This window comes from Salvelinus alpinus, unplaced genomic scaffold (genome assembly GCF_045679555.1).
Source record: "Salvelinus alpinus unplaced genomic scaffold, SLU_Salpinus.1 scaffold_458, whole genome shotgun sequence".
In the NCBI taxonomy this organism is placed as follows: Eukaryota; Metazoa; Chordata; class Actinopteri; order Salmoniformes; family Salmonidae; genus Salvelinus; species Salvelinus alpinus.
The window spans coordinates 1-10,892 of record NW_027256398.1 but is presented as its reverse complement, the minus strand read 5'-3'; the positions used below and the strand labels follow the sequence as shown (position 1 = coordinate 10,892).

The 10,892-nt window shown below is 49.6% G+C and overlaps 7 non-coding genes across 7 annotated transcripts; all 7 read right to left on the bottom strand.

The window, feature by feature from the left end:
* Positions 1 to 202: 202 nt before the first annotated feature.
* LOC139567403 (U2 spliceosomal RNA) lies at positions 203 to 397 on the bottom strand. Its single transcript, XR_011673390.1, has one exon. It is a non-coding gene; the product is annotated as a U2 spliceosomal RNA (small nuclear RNA).
* A 2,549-nt stretch (positions 398 to 2,946) lies between these two features.
* On the bottom strand, positions 2,947 to 3,063 carry LOC139567400 (U5 spliceosomal RNA). The gene has a single exon (XR_011673387.1). It is a non-coding gene; the product is annotated as a U5 spliceosomal RNA (small nuclear RNA).
* Positions 3,064 to 3,426: 363 nt separating this feature from the next.
* Positions 3,427 to 3,620, bottom strand: LOC139567402 (U2 spliceosomal RNA). Its single transcript, XR_011673389.1, has one exon. It is a non-coding gene; the product is annotated as a U2 spliceosomal RNA (small nuclear RNA).
* A 2,549-nt stretch (positions 3,621 to 6,169) lies between these two features.
* Positions 6,170 to 6,286, bottom strand: LOC139567399 (U5 spliceosomal RNA). The gene has a single exon (XR_011673386.1). It is a non-coding gene; the product is annotated as a U5 spliceosomal RNA (small nuclear RNA).
* A 386-nt stretch (positions 6,287 to 6,672) lies between these two features.
* LOC139567398 (U2 spliceosomal RNA) lies at positions 6,673 to 6,854 on the bottom strand. The gene has a single exon (XR_011673385.1). It is a non-coding gene; the product is annotated as a U2 spliceosomal RNA (small nuclear RNA).
* Positions 6,855 to 9,522: 2,668 nt separating this feature from the next.
* LOC139567404 (U5 spliceosomal RNA) lies at positions 9,523 to 9,639 on the bottom strand. The gene has a single exon (XR_011673391.1). It is a non-coding gene; the product is annotated as a U5 spliceosomal RNA (small nuclear RNA).
* A 379-nt stretch (positions 9,640 to 10,018) lies between these two features.
* On the bottom strand, positions 10,019 to 10,200 carry LOC139567401 (U2 spliceosomal RNA). Its single transcript, XR_011673388.1, has one exon. It is a non-coding gene; the product is annotated as a U2 spliceosomal RNA (small nuclear RNA).
* Between the last annotated feature and the right edge of the window lie 692 nt (positions 10,201 to 10,892).

Sequence of the window (10,892 nt, the reverse complement as noted above, 5' to 3'; positions counted from 1 at the left end):
CTCACTCACTCACTCACTCACTATCCTGACCAACGTTTTTTTTTTTTTTTTTTTTTTTTTTTAAGTAAAATGGCGGGAAACGGGGGAACCCACGAAAAGCGCTTCGCCCTACTTTCACTTTGGATGTTTTTTTCTTTCCTTTTCTTCTTCTGCCAGCTGTTTACACAGCTTTGTGTATTTTCTTTCCTTGACAACGGGAGAAATGTGTTGCACCGTTCCCGGAGGTACTGCAATACCGGGTCGATGCGTGGAGCGGACGGAGCAAGCCCCATTTCCGACTCCCTGTTCGAAAAATCCATTTAATATGTAGTCCCCCGATGGGGGACGTATCAGATATTAAACTGATAAGAACAGATTTTTTTTTTTTTTTTTTTTTTTCTTATTTTATAAAAATTATAAAATATTTATTTATTATCTTCCAGAAACCAACAAAAATCTTCCATTTTTACATAAATCCAAAATATATTTCTCTAACCATCAAACAATAAAACTCTATCCACAATTTAAACAATAACCAAAACCAAAACCAAAAAACCTCTAGGGGAGCTGACTCCCTCCCTTCCTTCCCCCACTCACTCCCATCTCCCGACGTTCCAAATCCTCCAGAGATTCTAACGAGGAAAAGGAAGAACGAAAAGCGGAAGCCCCCGAAGGTCCTGCCACCTCTCCCTCCTCCCTCCCCCCCCTCACCACCTCTCCCCTTCCAACTGTCCACAGACTCCACCTTTTTTTTCTTCTTCTTTTGATTAGGTGCCAAAAATGCCCTTTTCTCCCTTACCCTATCCTCCTCCAAAAAAAGTCCCTCCTTCCTCATCCTGTCCTCCAAATCCCTATTATGTCTACTAAGCTTCCTACGTTCCTTTTCCCCCATCATCCTAACCTCCATCGTACATATTCCAATTATCCGTTTAACATCCTCTATCGCCCAGTCCTTTATCGGCCCTTTCTCCTTCTCCATGTCCACCATTTTCCCAAATATGAACCTTCTCTCCTCCTCTGTCTTCCTCTCTTTTACCCTATCTGATTTTTCCCTCCCCTCTATCCCCTTCTCCTTCCTTTTTTCTCCTTTTCCCTCCTCCTGTTCCCCAAACAACCCCTTCTCCCTAATCTCCTTCTCAAACTCCATCTTCACCCTATCCAATTCCCCTTCCCTCCAGCCCTCCACCGGTCCCATCACCCGTATCCTCTCTCTCATCATTCTTAGTACCCTATCCTTCTGTTCCATATTCAACTCCTCCTCTTCTTCCTCCATCTCCTCCTCCTCTTCTTCTGCCCCCTCCACTTCCTCCTCTACTCTGGCCCCCTCCATCCCGGCCATCCCTCCTTCTGTCCCGACCACCTCCCCTTCCATCCCGGCCACCACTCCTTCTGTCCCGGCCACCACCACTCCTTCTGTCCCGACCACATCTCCTTCCATCCCGGCCACCACTCCTTCTGTCCCGGCCTCCCCTCCTTCTGTCCCGGCCTTCCCTCCTTCTGTCCCGGCCTCCTCTCCTTCTGTCCCGGCCTCCACTCCTTCTGTCCCAGCCACCACTCCTTCTGTCCCGTCCCTCTTCTTCTCTTTCTCCTCTTCTCTCTCTGACTCCTTCGGTACAGTTCCTTCCTCTCTTCCACCACCTTCTGCGCGCTCCTCTCCTCTTCTACCCCCATCCCCCGCTCTCGCTCCCCCTCCAGCTGCAGACGCGTATGACCTGTGCCTAGCCGGGCAGTCTCGCCACAGGTGCTCCACCGAGCCACACCCATGACATGCCTTAGGCTCGGCACATTCCCTCGCCTCGTGCTCGTCAGACCCACAGAACCTGCACTTTCTATTCCTACACGAGGCGAGGGTATGACCATAGGCCATACAACGCCTGCAAAACGGGGGCTGACGTGCGTAATGCAACGTCCCCCTGTCAGCCCCCAGGGAGAACATCGCAGGAGGATGGAGGTAACCACCTTCCCCCCTTGGGTCCTCCCTGAGGAGGGCCTGAAAACCTCTCTTCCCTGTCCAAAACCCCATTGAGTCCCTGAGGAGCCTCGCTGAGGATACATTGTCCATATACCTCCCCAGGAAGCTCCTCACCTCTTCGTCTTTGACATGCGGGTTGTAAATGTTCACAGTCACAACCCTAAAATTACTTTTTGCCAAACTGGTGACTCTGTACAGGCACATCGGTCTATCATCTCCAACCTCTTCCACCTTCTTCATTATCTCGTCATGCTTTGCTTCTTTGTAAAAAGTCACATCATAAGCTGCCTCCATAGGATTCCCCTGGAAGCAAAAGACATCTTTCACCTCCAGTTTCAATATGCCCATCAGAATCGTTCTCCCAAAGGTTTCTCTCCCATTTGGCTCCAAATCCTTATCTCTCCATGCGAAACGAACCGTGTTCGCCAGCCCAATCCTCGGACCCGAACTACTAGGTGAAAATTTTGCCATTTTCCCTTTGATAAGTGCTCTTACTAATTTGTTTGAAAAACCAATACCTTCTCCAACCAAAACAATAAAATTTCCTCCCTCCGGGCTTCCCTCGACCTTCTGACTCAGCGAGCTCTGGGGCACCTCGGTACCAAGCTTGATCTGAGCCAAAAGGCCGAGAAGCGATAACCCACAAATGGACCCCTGCGCCCGCCGGGCACCCGGGGGTCTCGGCAGACTTTGGCGGTTTGGCAAAAGGTGGCTCCTCCTCCCCACCCACCGACCCACCCACCCAGACAGACAGACAGACAGACAGACAGACAGACAGACAGACAGACAGAAATGCGGGTGTTTTTTTTTATTTTTATAAAGTCGCCAATGCGTCTTTAAGTCACTAGCTCTTTGAACTCAATTGCCCTTAGCGACAACTTGGAGTGGAAAAATACACCGGTCAGTCCGATTGAAGTCAAACGCATGAGCAAAAAGTCTCGGCGGTGGGTGGGCGTCATCATCTCTGTCAATTTCTCTTGAAACAAGATATACCGGGCTCTGCCAGAAGCAAAGCCCTTCCAAAAATACTTGGAACTCATAAGTGTTCCTCTCCACGGAAGTCTTTAGTAAAAGGCGAAAGGCTTGTGCGTAATGAAGAGAAACCAGAGTCGTATGGAAGTCAGAGGTCGGGGCCCGAGACACACTCTGTGCACTACTAGGCTGGGACCTCGCGGGTGGGTGGTCGGTCACCCAACCCACTCTGCCAACTTTGTGTGGGTAAAAAGTCACAGACAGACAGACAGACAGACAGACAGACAGACAGACAGACAGACCAACTCACTCACTCACTCACTCACTCACTATCCTGACCAACGTTTTTTTTTTTTTTTTTTTAAGTAAAATGGCGGGAAACGGGGGAACCCACGAAAAGCGCTTCGCCCTACTTTCACTTTGGATGTTTTTTTCTTTCCTTTTCTTCTTCTGCCAGCTGTTTACACAGCTTTGTGTATTTTCTTTCCTTGACAACGGGAGAAATGTGTTGCACCGTTCCCGGAGGTACTGCAATACCGGGTCGATGCGTGGAGCGGACGGAGCAAGCCCCATTTCCGACTCCCTGTTCGAAAAATCCATTTAATATGTAGTCCCCCGATGGGGGACGTATCAGATATTAAACTGATAAGAACAGATTTTTTTTTTTTTTTTTTTTTTATTATTTTATAAAAATTATAAAATATTTATTTATTATCTTCCAGAAACCAACAAAAATCTTCCATTTTTACATAAATCCAAAATATATTTCTCTAACCATCAAACAATAAAACTCTATCCACAATTTAAACAATAACCAAAACCAAAACCAAAAAACCTCTAGGGGAGCTGACTCCCTCCCTTCCTTCCCCCACTCACTCCCATCTCCCGACGTTCCAAATCCTCCAGAGATTCTAACGAGGAAAAGGAAGAACGAAAAGCGGAAGCCCCCGAAGGTCCTGCCACCTCTCCCTCCTCCCTCCCCCCCTCACCACCTCTCCCCTTCCAACTGTCCACAGACTCCACCTTTTTTTTCTTCTTCTTTTGATTAGGTGCCAAAAATGCCCTTTTCTCCCTTACCCTATCCTCCTCCAAAAAAAGTCCCTCCTTCCTCATCCTGTCCTCCAAATCCCTATTATGTCTACTAAGCTTCCTACGTTCCTTTTCCCCCATCATCCTAACCTCCATCGTACATATTCCAATTATCCGTTTAACATCCTCTATCGCCCAGTCCTTTATCGGCCCTTTCTCCTTCTCCATGTCCACCATTTTCCCAAATATGAACCTTCTCTCCTCCTCTGTCTTCCTCTCTTTTACCCTATCTGATTTTTCCCTCCCCTCTATCCCCTTCTCCTTCCTTTTTTCTCCTTTTCCCTCCTCCTGTTCCCCAAACAACCCCTTCTCCCTAATCTCCTTCTCAAACTCCATCTTCACCCTATCCAATTCCCCTTCCCTCCAGCCCTCCACCGGTCCCATCACCCGTATCCTCTCTCTCATCATCCTTAGTACCCTATCCTTCTGTTCCATATTCAACTCCTCCTCTTCTTCCTCCATCTCCTCCTCCTCTTCTTCTGCCCCCTCCACTTCCTCCTCTACTCTGGCCCCCTCCATCCCGGCCATCCCTCCTTCTGTCCCGACCACCTCCCCTTCCATCCCGGCCACCACTCCTTCTGTCCCCGCCACCACCCCTCCTTCTGTCCCGACCACATCTCCTTCCATCCCGGCCACCACTCCTTCTGTCCCGGCCTCCCCTCCTTCTGTCCCGGCCTTCCCTCCTTCTGTCCCGGCCTCCTCTCCTTCTGTCCCGTCCTCCACACCTTCTGTCCCAGCCACCACTCCTTCTGCCTCGTTCCTCTTCTTCTCTTTCTCCTCTTCTCTCTCTGACTCCTTTGGTGCAGTTCCTTCCTCTCTGCCACCACCTTCTGCGCGCTCCTCTCCTCTTCTACCCCCATCCCCCGCTCTCGTTCCCCCCCCAGCCGCAGACGCGTATGACCTCTGCCTGGCGTGGCAGTCACGCCACAGGTGCTCCACCGAGCCACACCCATGACATGTTTTAGGCTCAGCACAGTCCCTCGCCTCGTGCTCGACCGACCCACAGTACCTGCACTTCCTCCTGCTGCACGAGGCGAGAGTATGGCCATAGGCCATACAACGCCTGCAAAACGGGGGCTGACGTGCGTAATGCAACGTCCCCCTGTCAGCCCCCAGGGAGAACATCGCCGGAGGATGGAGGTAACCATCCAATCCTTCAGGGTCCTCCCTGAGGAGAGCCTGAAACCCTCTCTTCCCTGTCCAAAACCCCATTGAGTCCCTGAGGAGCCTCGCTGAGGATACATTGTCCATATACCTCCCCAGGAAGCTCCTCACCTCCTCGTCCTTAACGTGCGGGTTGTAGATGTTAACAGTCACAACCCTGAAATTACTTCTTGCCAAACTAGTGACTCTGTACTGGCACATCGGCCTACCATCTTCAACCTCTTTCACCTTCCTCATGATCTCGTCATGCTTTGCTTCTGTGTAAAAAGTTACATCATAAGCTGCCTCCAAAGGGTTCCCCTGGAAGCAAAAGACCTCTTTCACCTCCAGTTTCAATATGCCCATCAAGATCGTTCTCCCAAAGGTTTCTCTCCCATTTGGCTCCAAATCCTTATCTCTCCATGCGAAACGAACCGTGTTCGCCAGCCCAATCCTCGGACCCGAACTACTAGGTGAAAATTTTGCCATTTTCCCTTTGATAAGTGCTCTTACTAATTTGTTTGAAAAACCAATACCTTCTCCAACCAAAACAATAAAATTTCCTCCCTCCGGGCTTCCCTCGACCTTCTGACTCAGCGAGCTCTGGGGCACCTCGGTACCAAGCTTGATCTGAGCCAAAAGGCCGAGAAGCGATAACCCACAAATGGACCCCTGCACCCGCCGGGCGCCCGGGGGTCTCGGCAGACTTTGGCGGTTTGGCAAAAGGTGGCTCCTCCTCCCCACCCACCGACACAGACAGACAGACAGACAGACAGACAGACAGACAGACAGACAGACAGACAGACAGAAATGCGGGTGTTTTTTTAAAATTTTTATAAAGTCGCCAATGCGTCTTTAAGTCACTAGCTCTTTGAACTCAATTGCCCTTAGCGACAACTTGGAGTGGAAAAATACACCGGTCAGTCCGATTGAAGTCAAACGCATGAGCAAAAAGTCTCGGCGGTGGGTGGGCGTCATCATCTCTGTCAATTTCTCTTGAAACAAGATATACCGGGCTCTGCCAGAAGCAAAGCCCTTCCAAAAATACTTGGAACTCATAAGTGTTCCTCTCCACGGAAGTCTTTAGTAAAAGGCGAAAGGCTTGTGCGTAATGAAGAGAAACCAGAGTCGTATGGAAGTCAGAGGTCGGGGCCCGAGACACACTCTGTGCACTACTAGGCTGGGACCTCGCGGGTGGGTGGTCGGTCACCCAACCCACTCTGCCAACTTTGTGTGGGTAAAAAGTCACAGACAGACAGACAGACAGACAGACAGACAGACAGACAGACAGACAGACAGACAGAGACAGACTCACTCACTCACTCACTCACTCACTATCCTGACCAACGTTTTTTTTTTTTTTTTTTTTTTTTTTTTAAGTAAAATGGCGGGAAACGGGGGAACCCACGAAGAGCGCTTCGCCCTACTTTCACTTTGGGTGTTTTTTTCTTTCCTTTTCTTCTTCTGCCAGCTGTTTACACAGCTTTGTGTATTTTCTTTCCTTGACAACGGGAGAAATGTGTTGCACCGTTCCCGGAGGTACTGCAATACCGGGTCGATGCGTGGAGCGGACGGAGCAAGCCCCATTTCCGACTCCCTGTTCGAAAAATCCATTTAATATGTAGTCCCCCGATGGGGGACGTATCAGATATTAAACTGATAAGAACAGATTTTTTTTTTTTTTTTTTATAAAATATATTTATTACCTTCCAAAACCCAACAAAAATCTTCCAAACTTACATTTTTTTCAAATTATATCTCTCTAACCAACCAAAAAAAAAAACTCTATCCAAAAAATTTAACAATAGCCAAAACAAAAACAAAAAACAAAAAAACCTCTAGGGGAGCATCTTCCCTCCCCTTATCTCCCAACCACCCATAAACCCACCAATCACAATCCAAAATTGTCACTCAGGGCCATCTCCCCACCCCTGTCTCCTTCCCTTCGTTTCCTTACCCAACTCCATGACCTGTCGATCCAGCTCCTCCAACGGAGAAAAAGGACAAGAGAGAGAGGGAGCCCCCGAAGGTCCTGCCACCTCTCCCTCCTCCCTCCCCCCCTCACCACCTCTCCCCTTCCAACTGTCCACAGACTCCACCTTTTTTTTCTTCTTCTTTTGATTAGGTGCCAAAAATGCCCTTTTCTCCCTTACCCTATCCTCCTCCACAAAAAGTCCCTCCTTCCTCATCCTGTCCTCCAAATCCCTAGTATATCTACTAAGCTCCCTCCTACGTTCCTTTTCCCCCATCATCCTAACCTCCTTCGTACCTATTCCAATTATCCGTTTAACATCCTCTATCCCCCATTCCTTTATCGGCCCTTTCTCCTTCTCCATGTCCACCATTTTCCCAAATATGACCCTTCTCTCCTCCTCTGTCTTCCTCTCTTTTACCCTATCTGATTTTTCCCTCCCCTCTATCCCCTTCTCCTTCCTTTTTTCTCCTTTTCCCTCCTCCTGTTCCCCAAACAACCCCTTCTCCCTAATCTCCTTCTCAAACTCCATCTTCACCCTATCCAATTCCCCTTCCCTCCAGCCCTCCACCGGTCCCATCACCCGTATCCTCTCTCTCATCATTCTTAGTACCCTATCCTTCTGTTCCATATTCAACTCCTCCTCTTCTTCCTCCATCTCCTCCTCCTCTTCTTCTGCCCCCTCCCCTTCCTCCTCTACTCTGGCCCCCTCCATCCCGGCCATCCCTCCTTCTGTCCCGACCACCTCCCCTTCCATCCCGGCCACCACTCCTTCTGTCCCCGCCACCACCCCTCCTTCTGTCCCGACCACATCTCCTTCCATCCCGGCCACCACTCCTTCTGTCCCGGCCTCCCCTCCTTCTGTCCCGGCCTTCCCTCCTTCTGTCCCGGCCTCCTCTCCTTCTGTCCCGTCCTCCACTCCTTCTGTCCCAGCCACCACTCCTTCTGTCTCGTTCCTCTTCTTCTCTTTCTCCTCTTCTCTCTCTGACTCCTTTGGTACAGTTCCTTCCTCTCTGCCACCACCTTCTGCGCGCTCCTCTCCTCTTCTACCCCCATCCCCCGCTCTCGCTCCCCCCCCAGCTGCAGACGCGTATGACCTCTGCCTTGCCTGGCAGTCTCGCCACAGGTGCTCCACCGAGCCACACCCGTGACACTCCTTAGGCTCTCTGCAATCCCTCGCCTCGTGCTCACCAGACCCACAGTACCTGCACTTCTTTGTGCTGCACGAGGCTAGGGTATGGCCATAGGCCATACAACGCCTGCAAAATGGAGGCTGACGGGCATAGAATAATGTCCCCCTGTCAGCCCCCAGGGAGAACATCGCCGGGGGATGTAGGTAACCATCCTGACCATCCGGATCCTCCCTTAAAAGGGCCTGAAAACTTCTCTTCCCAGTCCAGAACCCCAGGGAGTCCCTGAGGAGCCTTGCTGAGGATACATTGTCCATATACCTCCCCAGGAAGCTCCTCACCTCTTCGTCTTTGACATGCGGGTTGTAAAAGTTCACAGTCACAACCCTAAAATTACTTTTTGCCAAACTGGTGACTCTGTACAGGCACATCGGTCTATCATCTCCAACCTCTTCCACCTTCTTCATTATCTCGTCATGCTTTGCTTCTTTGTAAAAAGTCACGTCATAAGCTGCCTCCAAAGGGTTCCCCTGTAAGCAAAAGACCTCTTCCACCTCCAGTTTCAATATGCCCATCAAGATCGTTCTCCCAAAGGTTTCTCTCCCATTTGGCTCCAAATCCTTATCTCTCCATGCGAAACGAACCGTGTTCGCCAGCCCAATCCTCGGACCCGAACTACTAGGTGAAAATTTTGCCATTTTCCCTTTGATAAGTGCTCTTACTAATTTGTTTGAAAAACCAATACCTTCTCCAACCAAAACAATAAAATTTCCTCCCTCCGGGCTTCCCTCGACCTTCTGACTCAGCGAGCTCTGGGGCACCTCGGTACCAAGCTTGATCTGAGCCAAAAGGCCGAGAAGCGATAACCCACAAATGGACCCCTGCGCCCGCCGGGCACCCGGGGGTCTCGGCAGACTTTGGCGGTTTGGCAAAAGGTGGCTCCTCCCCACCCACCCACCCACCCAACCACCCAACCAACCAACCAACCAACCAACCTACCTTTCCCTGGCGACAGACAGACAGACAGACAGACAGACAGACAGACAGACAGACAGACAGAAATGCGGGTGTTTTTTTAAAATTTTTATAAAGTCGCCAATGCGTCTTTAAGTCACTAGCTCTTTGAACTCAATTGCCCTTAGCGACAACTTGGAGTGGAAAAATACACCGGTCAGTCCGATTGAAGTCAAACGCATGAGCAAAAAGTCTCGGCGGTGGGTGGGCGTCATCATCTCTGTCAATTTCTCTTGAAACAAGATATACCGGGCTCTGCCAGAAGCAAAGCCCTTCCAAAAATACTTGGAACTCATAAGTGTTCCTCTCCACGGAAGTCTTTAGTAAAAGGCGAAAGGCTTGTGCGTAATGAAGAGAAACCAGAGTCGTATGGAAGTCAGAGGTCGGGGCCCGAGACACACTCTGTGCACTACTAGGCTGGGACCTCGCGGGTGGGTGGTCGGTCACCCAACCCACTCTGCCAACTTTGTGTGGGTAAAAAGTCACAGACAGACAGACAGACAGACAGACAGACAGACAGACAGACAGACAGACAGACAGAGACAGACCAACCAACTCACTCACTCACTATCCTGACCAACGTTTTTTTTTTTTTTTTTTTTTTTTTAAGTAAAATGGCGGGAAACGGGGGAACCCACGAAGAGCGCTTCGCCCTACTTTCACTTTGGGTGTTTTTTTCTTTCCTTTTCTTCTTCTGCCAGCTGTTTACATAGCTTTGTGTATTTTCTTTCCTTTACAACGGGAGAAGTGTGTTGCACCGTTCCCGGAGGTACTGCAATACCGGGTCGATGCGTGGAGCGGACGGAGCAAGCCCCATTTCCGACTCCCTGTTCGAAAAATCCATTTAATATGTAGTCCCCCGATGGGGGACGTATCAGATATTAAACTGATAAGAACAGATTTTTTTTTTTTTTTTTTATAAAATATATTTATTACATTCAAAACCAACAAAAATCTTCCAAACTTACATCTTTTTCAAATTATATCTCTCTAACCAACCAAAAAACCTCTATCCAAAACTTTAACAATAGCCAAAACAAAAACAAAAAACAAAAAAACCTCTAGGGGAGCATCTTCCCTCCCCTTATCTCCCAACCACCCATAAACCCTCCAATCCCAATCCAAAATTGTCACTCAGGGCCATCTCCCCACCCCTGTCTCCTTCCCTTCGTTTCCTTACCCAATTCCATGACCTGTCGATCCAGCTCCTCCAACGGAGAAAAAGGACAAGAGAGAGAGGGAGCCCCCGAAGGTCCTGCCACCTCTCCCTCCTCCCTCCCCCCCTCACCACCTCTCCCCTTCCAACTGTCCACAGACTCCACCTTTTTTTTCTTCTTCTTTTGATTAGGTGCCAAAAATGCCCTTTTCTCCCTTACCCTATCCTCCTCCACAAAAAGTCCCTCCTTCCTCATCCTGTCCTCCAAATCCCTAGTATATCTACTAAGCTCCCTCCTACGTTCCTTTTCCCCCATCATCCTAACCTCCTTCGTACCTATTCCAATTATCCGTTTAACATCCTCTATCCCCCATTCCTTTATCGGCCCTTTCTCCTTCTCCATGTCCACCATTTTCCCAAATATGACCCTTCTCTCCTCCTCTGTCTTCCTCTCTTTTACCCTAT